This window comes from Rattus norvegicus, chromosome 6 (genome assembly GCF_036323735.1).
Source record: "Rattus norvegicus strain BN/NHsdMcwi chromosome 6, GRCr8, whole genome shotgun sequence".
NCBI lineage: Eukaryota > Metazoa > Chordata > Mammalia > Rodentia > Muridae > Rattus > Rattus norvegicus.
The window spans coordinates 92877062-92890784 of record NC_086024.1 but is presented as its reverse complement, the minus strand read 5'-3'; the positions used below and the strand labels follow the sequence as shown (position 1 = coordinate 92890784).

General features: G+C 41.5%; 1 non-coding gene across 1 annotated transcript; it reads right to left on the bottom strand.

Annotated features, from left to right (window-relative positions):
- Nucleotides 1-13356: 13356 nt before the first annotated feature.
- Snord13l1 (small nucleolar RNA, C/D box 13 like 1) lies at nt 13357-13463 on the bottom strand. Its single transcript, XR_005486527.1, has one exon. It is a non-coding gene; the product is annotated as a small nucleolar RNA U13 (small nucleolar RNA).
- Between the last annotated feature and the right edge of the window lie 260 nt (nt 13464-13723).

Genomic DNA, 13723 nt, shown 5'->3' with positions numbered 1-13723 from the left:
CGGGATCCGCCGGTGTGGGACTTCCGGTAAACACAGGAAGTGCCCGGCCTTAGAGGAATTTTGCCTCTGTGTGTCCTGAGTTCACCAGGCAGGTTTCTTGCAGGGGAAAAGTTGGTCCTACCTGCAGTTCCAAGGCTCAAGTTTGCTCGCGGGGTACTGCCCAAGTCCTCTCTGCTGTGGCAGCAACCGGGAAGATCTGCGCCGCTCTTTCCAGGAGCCTCCGTGCACCAGGGTTCCAGATGGCGTTTGGTGTTTTCCTCTGGCGCCTGGATGTGCACAGAGTGCAGTCTCTTCTGGTTTCCCAGGCGTGTCCGCCTCTCTGAAGGTTCAGCTCTCCCTCCCACGGGATTTGGGTGCAGAGAACTGTTTATCCGGTCTGTTTCCTTCAGGTTCCGGCAGTGTCTCAGGCACAGGGGTCCTGCCGCTCCCGGGCCCTCCCCTACGGGAACCCAGAGGCCTTATACAGTTGCCTCTTGGGCCAGGGATGTGGGCAGGGGTGGGCAGTGTTGGTGGTCTCCTCCGCTCTGCAGCCTCAGGAGTGCCCACTTGATCAGGCGGTGAGGTCTCTCTCCCACGGGGTTTGGGAGCAGAGAGCTGCTGCGGTCCGGGATCCGCCGGTGTGGGACTTCCGGTAAACACAGGAAGTGCCCGGCCTTAGAGGAATTTTGCCTCTGTGTGTCCTGAGTTCACCAGGCAGGTTTCTTGCAGGGGAAAAGTTGGTCCTACCTGCAGTTCCAAGGCTCAAGTTTGCTCGCGGGGTACTGCCCAAGTCCTCTCTGCTGTGGCAGCAACCGGGAAGATCTGCGCCGCTCTTTCCAGGAGCCTCCGTGCACCAGGGTTCCAGATGGCGTTTGGTGTTTTCCTCTGGCGCCTGGATGTGCACAGAGTGCAGTCTCTTCTGGTTTCCCAGGCGTGTCCGCCTCTCTGAAGGTTCAGCTCTCCCTCCCACGGGATTTGGGTGCAGAGAACTGTTTATCCGGTCTGTTTCCTTCAGGTTCCGGCAGTGTCTCAGGCACAGGGGTCCTGCCGCTCCCGGGCCCTCCCCTACGGGAACCCAGAGGCCTTATACAGTTGCCTCTTGGGCCAGGGATGTGGGCAGGGGTGGGCAGTGTTGGTGGTCTCCTCCGCTCTGCAGCCTCAGGAGTGCCCACTTGATCAGGCGGTGAGGTCTCTCTCCCACGGGGTTTGGGAGCAGAGAGCTGCTGCGGTCCGGGATCTGCCGGTGTGGGACTTCCCGGCCAATCTTTTTTTAAAAATATTTTTCCTTACTCTTAAGAATTTCCTATGACCACACTCAATCTTTGGTTGTACAAAATGTCTTCTTGGTGTTTATATCACTACTAAAATGTAATGTTGAAAGGACTTCTGGCCATAATAAATTTTCCTGATCCAATCACAAAATCCCATTCTTGTCAAATTTGTTAGACCTTTATTATATATATTTTAGTATTAAAAAACCCAATGAAAATGTAGTGTTCTTCTGCATCTAAATTTAATTTAAATAACGGTAACTTATGTACATTTTTTATTTTCATGGTTTTCCAGGTGTTAGATTATAGGAATTTGTTACTGAATCTTGGGTTTAGAAAGTTGGAGGTCAGCAGAAAAATAGGTAATAAATAATTTCAACATGTCCAGCAATGACTCGTTGAAGATGCCTTTCTTTTTGCTGTCTTAGTTGTTTTTAGATTTACTTATTTTGTGTGTGTGAGTATCTTGCTTATCTGTGTCCGGTTCTGACAGAGGTCAGAAGAGGACTTCAGAGTTTCTGAAACAGGCGTTGCTGACAGTCATGGGCAACCTTGTGGGTTGGGAGCTGAACCTGGGTCTTCATAGAGCAAGTGCTCTTTCCTCTATTCCCTTTTCACACAATACATACTGACGGCAGTTCCCCTCTACACTCCTCCCAGCCCCCAGCCTTTTCCCCACCCTCCATTTCCATTCAGAAATGAACAGGCCTTCCAGGGATATCAACTAAACATGGCATAACAAGATACAGTAAGACTAAGACTAGGTAAAACCCTCAAATCAAGGCGAGGTGAGGTGACCCAGGAGAAGGAAAGGGGTCTCAAAAGTAGGTAAAAGAGTCAGAGATACCTCCCCTTCCACTGCTGGGGGACACACATATGTGTAGACGACCTAGCACAGATCCATGAGGCTCTGCGATTGTGCTCCAGTAAGAACAAGTGTTTTAACCACTCAGAGATCTCTTTATTCCTGAAGTTTACTTTCTTAACCTGTTTTTTCTGTAAATATCAGAAAGTTATATTTCAGAGGAATTTTTATGTGTGATACTTTAGTATTATTTTTATTGTTTAAATTTTTTGTGACATTTGTTTGTGGTCTGTGTGTGTCCACATGTTACATGCCTGGGTCAGTTCACTCTCCTTTCACCAGATGGGTCCTGGGGATCAAACCCATGTCCTCAGAGTTAGCAACAGGAGTCCTTTCTCACTGAGTTACCTTGCCTGTCTTGCTACTCAGTTTTAGACAAAGAGAAAATTTGCTTATAGTTTGGTGATCCTCATCAGGCTTATTTTGCCAAGCAGAAGAATTTTCTGGAATCTGATTTTCAGCTTTTGGGTCTGTGATTTGCAAAGAGAGCTTTTCTTGTGCTTTCTTAAATCCTTCTTGGTGGCTGATCCTCATGTGTCTCACGACAACCTGTGTCTGAGCAAGGGCCTACGAACAGGTGGATGTGAACGTTTCCTTTTTCTAGCAGTCTAAACTCCAGGTTCTCTTAATGCAAATGCGACGCACATGATTAGAGTGATATCATTTTATTAAAACTCCTCTCATAATCTGCCTCTAAAAGGCCTTCTGTTTCCATCACAGCTAGGTTATTGATGCTAAATAGTTCAGCAAATTGGGTTGTTGAGGCGCATCTGCCATGCATTATTCATTAAGTATCTTTTGCACAAATCATAGCTGTCTGTTACCTAAGCCTGCAATCCCAGCCGCATTGCTTCTTGGGGAGTTGGTTTCCTTTGTGAGCCAAGAAATGGAGTCACAGGCACATCTGTCAGGAAACACTTGGTTACACTGTTGTCTTTGAAAAGTAGGGCATGGTGGGGAAAAGGTTTAATTAATGTTCTACAGTAATGTGTCTGTTTATAAAGAAATAATGTACTATAAAATTAAGCTACGTAGAGTGAATGTACCTCCTAATGGCAAGGCTGGCATTTTAAGTGATCGGTAAATCACTTAAATATTAAGACTTTCTTGAACAAGGGTAATAAAAGGAGACATTTGGAAATGGTTGGTACCGGTACATACAATTATCCACTAAATAAAACATTTTTATTGTGATCATCATGTTAATCACATTGTAGAACGGTCTGATCAGGAAATGTGAGAAGTTATATATGAATATTTTAAAATCCCTGACATGATTAGCATCTATATCAGAGTGGAAACTCCACATATTTAAGCAGCGCAGCACACTTTTGTTCAGGGGACAGCCTGCTTTCCTGAGTTTAGACTGTGAATCTGCCAAAACTGCATGGTCCCCAGCCAAACCGTGTTTTTGAGATGATGACATTTAAAAAGCAGAGTTCCTCCCACTTTCCCACTATGGGGTTATTTGCCAGCTCCTTGGAAGTCTCTATCCTCAGTGCTTTTCTGCACCCCTCAATAGGACAGGTCAATCTTCCATTCCGAGCATCTCCGACCGTAACGATTCTTCTGTGATCACGTCGGCCTTGCTCTTCAGCAGCTGTTATTTCATCACCCAGAAGAAAGACGTTTGCAGCTGAACAGCAAGCCTTAACACTGTCTCGCCGACTCTCGAAACCAAAGCTTTCTCCATAGCCAGCTTTCCTTTGATATTGCTAGCAAACGTAATGAACCCTGGGTCTATACTCTCTCCTCCAAGGGTGCAGGTATCTCTCTTGGGCCTTGCTTTAGGGCAATCTGATCCGATCAGCATTACTTCCCTCTTTAAATGTTTTAGAGGACATAATCCTAAACTGTCATGTAAATTTCCCAGCCCTGACAGTGAGAAGACAAAACTGGCAGACACCAAATGATTAGCTGGTTGTTATTAAAAACAAACAAATAGAAATTTGAACTCTTCAGCCCTTGCAGATTCTGTATGATTAAAGTGTTCTTCAAATTGGAAATAATTTGTATGGGAAGTGATAAGCTGATGGTAATACAACGAAAATGCTATTGAAAGCCTCCATTTGTATTTAATCATTTACTAGACTAATATTATAAGATAGATCGTCTGTGGAGGGGTTTTGTAAAACAAAATTGTAAATTCCAAGATGTTGTGCTTAATGGGTTGTGGTATCCGAATCACAGATCTCCACTGATAAAAATTGGTCAGGTTGGGAAGTGAAATGAGGGTTTAATGAGCAAAATCTAATCTAAGAGGTGGAAGTGCTGGTCCTCTTAAATACAGAGAAATTAATGGGCTGAAAAAGGCACAAACAGTTTCCCAGTGACACTCACTGATCTCCATAAAGGGGAGAATCAGGGCTGGTTGGATGTGCTTCAACATGCTGAGTCCGGCCTGGCCTGGCTTGCAGAATTTGGGAATGCCTTGACAGTCCCATCCCAGATTCTTCATGTTAGTTCACGCTACTGCTAAAGCCCTGTAGCAAAGGGCCTTCCTGGGGTTTGAAAGTCATTGGTACTTGTTTATTTAATTGGATAGAACATGCATATCCAGGGTGTCCCTTACTGTGACCTTGAGTTATAAGGACATTTCTGTTGGTAAGAGACTCAAATTTTAATCAATAGGAAAAGTCTACAGTTGATTTTCTGCTCTAAATTCTCATCACTTTTCTTTTCTAGTGTAAGTTAAAAATCTCTAAGATGTCTTATTAGAGTTTAGTTATGAACGTAAGCCAGTTGCCAGGAGCAACCAGCCAGAGGCAGTTAATTAATTAACCTCTGTCATTGTGTATAGATGAAAGCACCAAGTTTAGGTATATCTGTCACTTGTGTTGTCGTGACACAAATGTCTGCCAAAATCAATTGAAGGAAATTAAGCTTTATTTTGACGCCTTGGTGATGGAGAAGTCATGGTGGCAGGAAGTTGAGACAACTGGTCACAGTATTTGTTATCAGGAAGCAGAGAGAGGGACCTGTCTGTTCAGCTCCCTTTCTCTCTCTCCCACTCTCTTTCTTCTCTCTTTTCTTTGAGAGAGAGTCTTATAATAGAGCTCCAGATGATCTAGAACGCACTATGTAGACCTGGTCTTGAATTTATAGAGATCTTCCTACCTCTGCATTGAAAGTGCTGAGATTAAAGTCATGTGCCATTACGCTGCGAAAGATGTATCACAGTCAGCCTTTTAATTCATGATCCTCATGCCTTATAGTATGCTATCGAAACCAGCTCCTTGATGTTTTTTATTCTCTCTAGAATCTCAACCTATAGAATGGTGCCACCCATATTTATGATGGATCTTTTTCAAATTAATATAATCTAGAAACTTCCTCACTGACATGGTTTTGATGTTTCTACTTAAGTTGACAATCAAGATAGGCTAGAAGAAGTGGGTAGGAAGGGGTTGTTTTGTTACTTTTAGGAATGGTGAAAGGCACAGTGACCTCAACCTGACTCTTTTCTTTTCCCATCCATTTCTATGATAGTGCTTTTGTCTCAGAGTCAGAGAGAGAGAGAGAGAGAGAGAGAGAGAGAGAGAGAGAGAGAGAGGCACAAATTCAGGGAACTTATGGAGAATACATCCTCAAAGAAAATAGTCATGATTTCTGAATGATGGGGATGTATTCTGAGAAGTGCAGTGTTAGACAATTTCACTCTGGGATCATAAAGGAGAGGGACACAAACCTAGCCAGGATAGGGTAGGACACATGGAACTTTATTATGTGGCTATGGGGTACAGACCTACACAGTATAACACTGTTATTTATACTATAGGCCTTTGTAGCACATCACTATTTCAATATTAAAATAAATGGAAAAGTCATAGTAAAAATTGCACAGAAAAGGATGGGTATACTGTCCAGTTACGTCCATCTTATTCATTTTTGATATAGATTATCTCACTGTTTCACTGTTCTAGTGTTAACCTTGAGCCAGGCTAACGACTAGCAAACCCCTGTGACCCTGTAGTTTCTGGACACCACAGAGCTAGGGTTATAGGTACACCAGGATACACCTGGCTTCTTACATGACACTATGGATTTGAACTCAGATCCTCATCCTAGCTAGCACTCCAAGTGTTATTCACAGAGTCATTTATTCAACCACATTCTTATCCTTTTCTTCCTCTACCTCTGTCACTGTAGTCATTGTCATCATCGTCATTGTCATCATCATCATCACCATTGTTTGAGACAGTCTTGCTGTGTAGCTCAGGATAGTCCTAGATCTGTGACCTTCCTCCCTTAGCCTCCCAAGTGATAGAAGTATTCCCACTCCCATATCTTGCTTTTATTACTGTCTCCTAGTACTTTTTGCTCTTTGAATATTCTCTGGGGATGTAACTGAGTGGAGTTTCCATCTCCCATGATCATGGAACCCTTTCTCTGGTATGCTGCTGAATGACTCTTCCAGCACTTTTTGAGGTGTTGCTATTTTCAAGTGTTCATAGTGGTTTTCCTATTTTCATCATATGTTTTCTTCCAAGCAGATAAGGCACCATGGATATTTGTCTTTAGTAATGGGAACTTTTTGGTGTTGGGATTTACATTTTCTGACTTTGAAGGAGCTACTGAAGTCTATAGCCTACTGCCAAGGTCTTCACTGTGACTTCACTTTGGGACCCTCAGTCTCTCACAGTTGCCTCTTTTTCTTGTCTCTTCTTCACCTGTTCATTCCTGGTCTGATTCTAACAACTCCATATGAGTCAGCTCCTCTGGAGCCTCTGAAAGGACCTACTCGTTCTTATTCCATAAGTGCCTGGGTAATAGTTACTTGATATCTTACCGTGACGCTGTTGAGTTTGCAACCTTCTTTGAATCCTTGGAAAATCCTTAAAATTCATGAGTGAACTTCTTGGAATCTTTCAGAAGCGATGACTATATTCCTTGGTGCTATCAGCTCAAGATCAAGCCCAAGAAGGTTTTTTTGATACAGTCATATGCATTGTAAGTTTTCCCAAATTCCACCAGTGCTTCTCCAGTCACAGAAACAGTTTGAGCAAAGGTTACTCTCAGGTAGTATGTCTTAATGGTTGCTTTAACTTCTTGATGCATTGGATGGGTCAAAGAAGTGATATTTAGAGGAAGAAGTACCATGTTGGTTTTGTGATTAGGAAGAGTAATATAAGAGCACACAGAAGCTCTAAAACACAAAACAAAATACAACAAACAAAAAACCAAACCAAACCAAACAAAAAACACAAACAAAAACCAAACCAAAACAATACCCCTCCCCTCAAATAAGATATTGAAAGGCAAGCTTTTTTTCTTAACACCCCTTCATTTGTCTGTTGTGTTGGGGAAATGGGGGAGGGGATGTGCTCTAATTATGGAGGGGAAAGAGAGGGAGATAAGTAGAGAAGAAGAAAGGATGAAACTAAAATAATAGTAAAGGTGTCTGAAAAATTCATAAAGAATCTTATTATTAACTATAACCTAAAGGCCCTATAATGCATATGCCTGTGTATAAATATATATCTATATATATTTAGCTTTAATAAATATATGTAAATACAAAATATATGAATATAAAATATATAGTTTTAATGAATGTTTCTTCTCAGGGCTGACAATGCACCTCCAAAGAACCAAAGACCACCTAACAAATATCCCAATATTAGACATGAGAAGACTTCTTTTGAGGTGTTGTCAAGGGCTTTCCAAGAGATTCTCCAAATACAGAGGTACCTTTTAGAGGTTGCCTTATAGAGGTACAAGGTAAGTCTTCAGTGCTGAAGATATCATGAAACATAGCCCAGAGATCCCTGACTTGGAACTGACATGAAAGTCCCCTCCCTGAGGACTATCTTTCTGGGTACCAGAAGGTATCATGTAAACTTCCAAAGGAGGGAGCTAACCAGTGGTCCTACTAATCTGTGTTGTTTGTGACCCACATCGACCACCAGCATGGTAATAACAACTCTGAGGGTGCAGTAGAGGCATGCATATATTGTTGGTATCCCACTGTTCTCTAATTAAATGGCACTCAAAAGTGGAAAATCATGCCTGAGAAGAGAATGGGAAGGGAGAAATAAAGTAATAATGTTAAGTCTCTAAAATAAAAGAAAATTGCACCCTAGCTAGCCACAGCCAAATATTAAAACTCTTGAGGATGTACTTTGAGAGAGAAACTGGGCCATCAGTGACATCTTACCACCCCTGTAGTGCACTTACATGGTGTGCCTGCCTGAGCTTTAAAGGTCCTGGTCCTTTACTGTGTCATTCCTAAAGGGTTTCAGCTTGTAGCCTGCAACATTCTCCTACCTGAGGCAAGACTGTACTGTCCTCAAAAGCAGTGAGAACTGACCATGACTTGTCCTATTTATGAATGGAAGAGCTTTCACTTCTCTGTGTTTTAGAAGAAAGAGATTTTATGTGTACTGACAAAGCTTTGGCAAGTTTTCTCCATAAGAGGCTTATCTAGAACTCACAAGGGCTCTTCAGCTGTCCCTAATAGGAGCTATGAACCCACAACTCACCTTGATATTATGGCACTAGTCACAGTTTCTAAGTCACGCACTGCCCAGAGGTGGCAGCCATTTGACAGTTTAGTTAGAAGAGTCTTTTCAGTCAGCACCACAAGTTGATTGCGTTGACCATGACTGTGGAGGTGCTGAGAGAGGCACACCTCTGTCTAGCTTCCCATCTGGGTCATTAAAAGTTTCTCCATGTTTGATGTCAGGCCCTTTTGCAATTTTGCCTTATCTTGTTGCTTTCTATAAAGCAGTTTCTTCAGCAGTTTCTGCCACCGTACTCTTGTTCTCAGATGTTGTAGTTGTGGAAGAGTGAGACTTGACTGACGAGTGAGCAGGGCCTCACTGATTTTCCACTTTCAGAGTTGTTTCTCACCGAGTTTTGTCTCCAGGTCAGTCAGTCAATGTAACATCTATTCAGTATCATTAGAAGTACAGTTCGTATATATTAGTGTCAGGGTGTACAAAGTAATATGAGATCTACTCAATTACAAGGGAAAGAGACCCAGTAAGCACAAAGTATGCGAGACAATCATTTATATTAAATTTTACCTAAGTAGAGGGAATTCATTAAAGGTATAAAACACATCACAAATACATAACAGGTGTGGCCATGATGGCATACAAATTTAATTCTAGTATTTAGAAGGCTGATGCAGGAGAATCATGAGTTTGAAGTTAGCATGGGCTGCATAGCTCATTCTTGTCTCAAAATACAAAACCAACCAGCAACCAACCAACCAACCAACCAACCAACCAACCAACCAACCAATCTACCAACCAACCAACCAACCAACCAATCAGACAGATAGCCAGCCAGCCAATAATGGGATAAAAACCAAATCAATGACTACAACCAATAATGCAGAAATCACCTAGAAACCAGCATCATAGTTGATTATTGTCATGTATTCTGACTTTATGTAATAGTATCTATGATACCTTATTTTTGAAGTACAGCACGTTTATTTGCAGCTGGATCACACAAGCACAAGTGTTCCCATATTACGAGGCATACAACATCGCTAGCAATTTGCATTTTTTAGCTTCATCATAGTCTGATGGGATCGCTCTCATTTAGGTAGTCTATCATCAATCAAAATATCATTATGCTTTACATGCCTGTAAAAGCCACAGAATTTAGAGATAAGCTACTGGCTAATGCCTAATATAATGGCAGGAGGATCTTGCTAACTGTTTGTGGGTACCTATTGGGGGCAGGTGGCAATCAAGGTATCCTGGGTGATGGATATTTTGAGTTCTGGCTATGAAGAAAGCACAGCACTGTGCTGTCTAGTTGGTCTGGGTTACTATGGCCATAAGTTTCTGCAGAGCTGGTTTTGGCTGATTTCCCTTCTTTAGGGTGGTTCTATTTAGACGGTAGGTGGTTATAGTAGGTGCCTCTTTTCCCATTGTCTTCATTATCACCAGAACACCATGAGGGATTTGTGCCTGGAGATGATCTGCTCACACACTCTCATAGAAAGGAAAATTTTGTGTTCATGTGTGGATTAATGGACCTATACATCACTGATGAGATTTAGGAAGATGCTTGTGAAATCCAGATAAAACCTGAACCCAGAAAAGTCATTTGGAAAGGGCAGACCCCGATTCAAGTGGAAGGCCTGTTCAAGAACTAGAAGTAGCTGGGTCTTGTGGATCCAGCTAGAATCCTGCCAGGCCGGGGCTGCCAGCAAGCTTCTTAGGGGAGGCAGAACACACTCTGTTATAGGGGGAAATAGCAGAGCCTTGGACGACTGTTGTAGGTTGTAGTTCCCAGTCTTCTGTTAGCATTGGGAGTTGGAAATAGAGGTCTCTTGTCTGTGTTTCCCTTTAGGGTGTCCATTCACCAGGCAGGAATGGGAAGGCAGAGCCTGGAACTGGGGTTGGGGTGGGTGTGGAACCTGATTTGATTCTGAACGAGAGTGCTGAACGTTCAAGGGGTTTGGGGAGAGAAGGACTTCTCTGGGAGATTTAGGTACTGGCTCTTTCAATGAAGGCTTCCCCAGACCAGACCCCTGCGAAGCCTGATGAAGAGATAGTCTTTGCATGTTCAAACTGCTTTATTTGACGGTGGATGTGAATGCATATACCGTACTCAGGGTGAACCAAGGATTAAATACCTTTTATGGGAAGGAATGTCCAGGAAGGGAAGCTCATTGGCTGAATGCTCAGAGCCAATCTAGATACCTCATTAGCATGGAGAATTCCAGGTTTTTTTTGCTACATCACTAACTGTCATGGTTCTCTCAGTGGGATGTCTTGGTTATGTGATCCAGAGCAGGTAGAGTTAGGTAGGGAGTTGACCCCACTACTATTGTTCTCAATTTTGAGATTCATGAAGTTTGATCTCACTCAACCTTACCAGTTCCTCTGTCTGGTGGTACAGTGCATTTGCCCCACAGACCTCTGTTGTTCTTGGTCTCGTTTCTAGAATCAATTGCGAGGATACCTGGGAATCATGTTCATCTGTACCTTGAGTGACAGGTCCACCAACTTAGGTCCCAGTGATACACTCTGAAATGGCCCTGTAATTTGGTACAAGGCTCTCTTAGCTAGTATCTGAAAGCAGTCCTGCTGCGCCAGAGTCTCAGAGGGAGACACTCATCTATGTCCTTGTTGTAAGTCAGTCAACCTGTGTCACCCAGCAGATACTGAAATGGCTCTGTATTTCAACCCCAGCCCTTCCCAGCTGCAGTCTGGGAGCAACTGTACCCTCCACAGACCTGAGAGAGACCCAGTTATTCCTGTCTCTTAATGTAGGACTGTAGATCGTGATTTCAGTTTTGGATGCAGATCAGTTTAATGCTGGCCTTCTAAAACGAGTTTGGAAATGTTTCTTTTTGTTTAATTATTTGGAGGAGCTTAATAAGAATTGATGTTAAATTTTTAAATATTTGGTTGACTAGACAAGCGAAGCTAACAGATCCTGGGCTCGTCTTTGTAGAGAGGCTGCTGATTACTGATCCAACATCCTTATTCATGACTGTCCTTTTCAGAGCCTCTGTGTCTTCGTGGCTCACACTTGGCAGGCTGCATGTTTCTTGGAACGTCTCCATTTTTCTAGATTATCCAATTTGGTGGATATAATTGTCCACAGTCGTCTTTTATCATCCTCTGTGTTTCTATGCTATCAGTTGTAATGTCTTCACTTTCATTTATAATTTTATTGAATTCTGTTCTTTTCCTATAATTTAGATAAAATTTGTATATATTTCCTAAGAAACTTGGTTTTATGAAATTCATTTTTAGTCTCTATGTCATAATAATTATATTAGAACAAAAGTAAAGCAGTATATTCGATTTCAAACCAAACTTTAGAGCAACTTAAAATGAAAAAGAAGTTAAAAATTGAAATTTACCTTCCCATTTGGCTTATATAGAATTAGAATCAAATAAAAAGCATATCTCTGCTCCCCAACAATAATTTCTTCTTTTTAAAGAAAATGTTATTTTTTTCCTCATTTTAAAAAAATCTTATGTAATTTAAGATCTACAAAAAAGCAAAATGATTATTATTACTACATTCAACTTAGGTATCTGTACCTTCACATGTACCTTTTTGGGATGTGTATTTCACAAGAGAACCTAAAATCTACTCTGCCCATTTCTAATACATAACATAGCATGATAAATGGAGATAATGACTTTGCGGACTAGATGTGAATTTATTTATGCCCACGCGGGTGCAACTTTGGATTTTTTTCGATTCATGACTGTGAACCACCCCTCCCCTTCTGGTAGATTTGCTCTAATTTTTTTCTATGCAAATGATTTTAAAACATTTACATCAAGCATATCATATAATTATTTTTATATGTATGACTTGTTTTATATGACATTATATTCTCCAGCGTGCTCAATGCTGCTGCAAATATCATTTGTGTCTTGTTTGTGTGTACACAGACAGGTTTGTGTGTATTACAGTTTTGTTTTCCATTTGTGCGTCTATGGTTGCCCTATGTTTCTCATTATAAACAATGCTTCAGTAACCATGGAAACAGGTATGTTCAAGTGCTGATTTTATGATTATTTCCCCCTGGGTCTACACTAAGGACTGGAGAGCCACATGTGTAGTTCAAGTTATAATTCGTTGATGAATTGTCACACTGCTTCTTATAGTGACTCTGCCAATTTACATTTCTACCAATGTACATTTGATAGTGTACAAAAAATCACGTTTTTGTCTGTGGTAACCAACACTTTTTTGGTTTCTTTTTAATGGCAATTCTTCTGACATATCTGAGACGATATGTCACTGTGGTGACATGGAACAGATTCATGTGCATTTGTTTACCCTCTTTTTACAAATGTCTATTATCTAAAAAAAGATACTGAGGTGTTGAATTGTGGTAGTTCTATTATATATATATATATATATATATATATATATATGCTATTAACTGTTTACTACATATTGTTTGCAAGAACTTTCCCCCAATGCACTGACTCTTGTCTCATTTTGTTATTTATTCTGCTGTGTGGAAGACTTTTTTTCCATTTTTCTTCCTTCCCTCTTCTTCCTCCCTCCTTCCTCATTTCTACTCTTCCCCTTCCTTCCTTCCTTCCTTCCTTCCTTCCTTCCTTCCTTCCTTCCTTCCTTCCTTTCTTCCTTTCTTCCTGTTTTTGAGATTTTGGGATGACTCACAGCATTGACATAATTGATATTGCTGAACTTCCTCTTACGTCTTCTTCCAGGAATTTTATAGTTCACAGCTTAAGTTCAGATTTGAAATCCATTTTGAGCTGGCTTTTTTTTAAATCACGTCAGACAGGTAATGTGCCCATGTCGTAACAAGGTTTAGTGGGCAGCACATGTCACTCACATGGCATGGACACCCAATCATCATGCTTTATGAATCGAGCTAGCTTTTATATACAGCATATGTAGTAGTTTAATGAGAAATGATCCTGATGGGATCTAGCATTTGCACAGTGAATCCTCAGTTGGTGCTGTGGTTTGGGAAGGTCTAGGGCAGTGACTCTCAACCTTCCTAATGCTACAACCCTTTAATACAGTTCCTCGTGTTGTAGTGACCCCCTAACCATAAAATAATATTGTGGCTAATTCACAACCATAATTTTCTGCTATTGTAAATTATGATGTAAATACCTATGTTTTCCAATGGTTT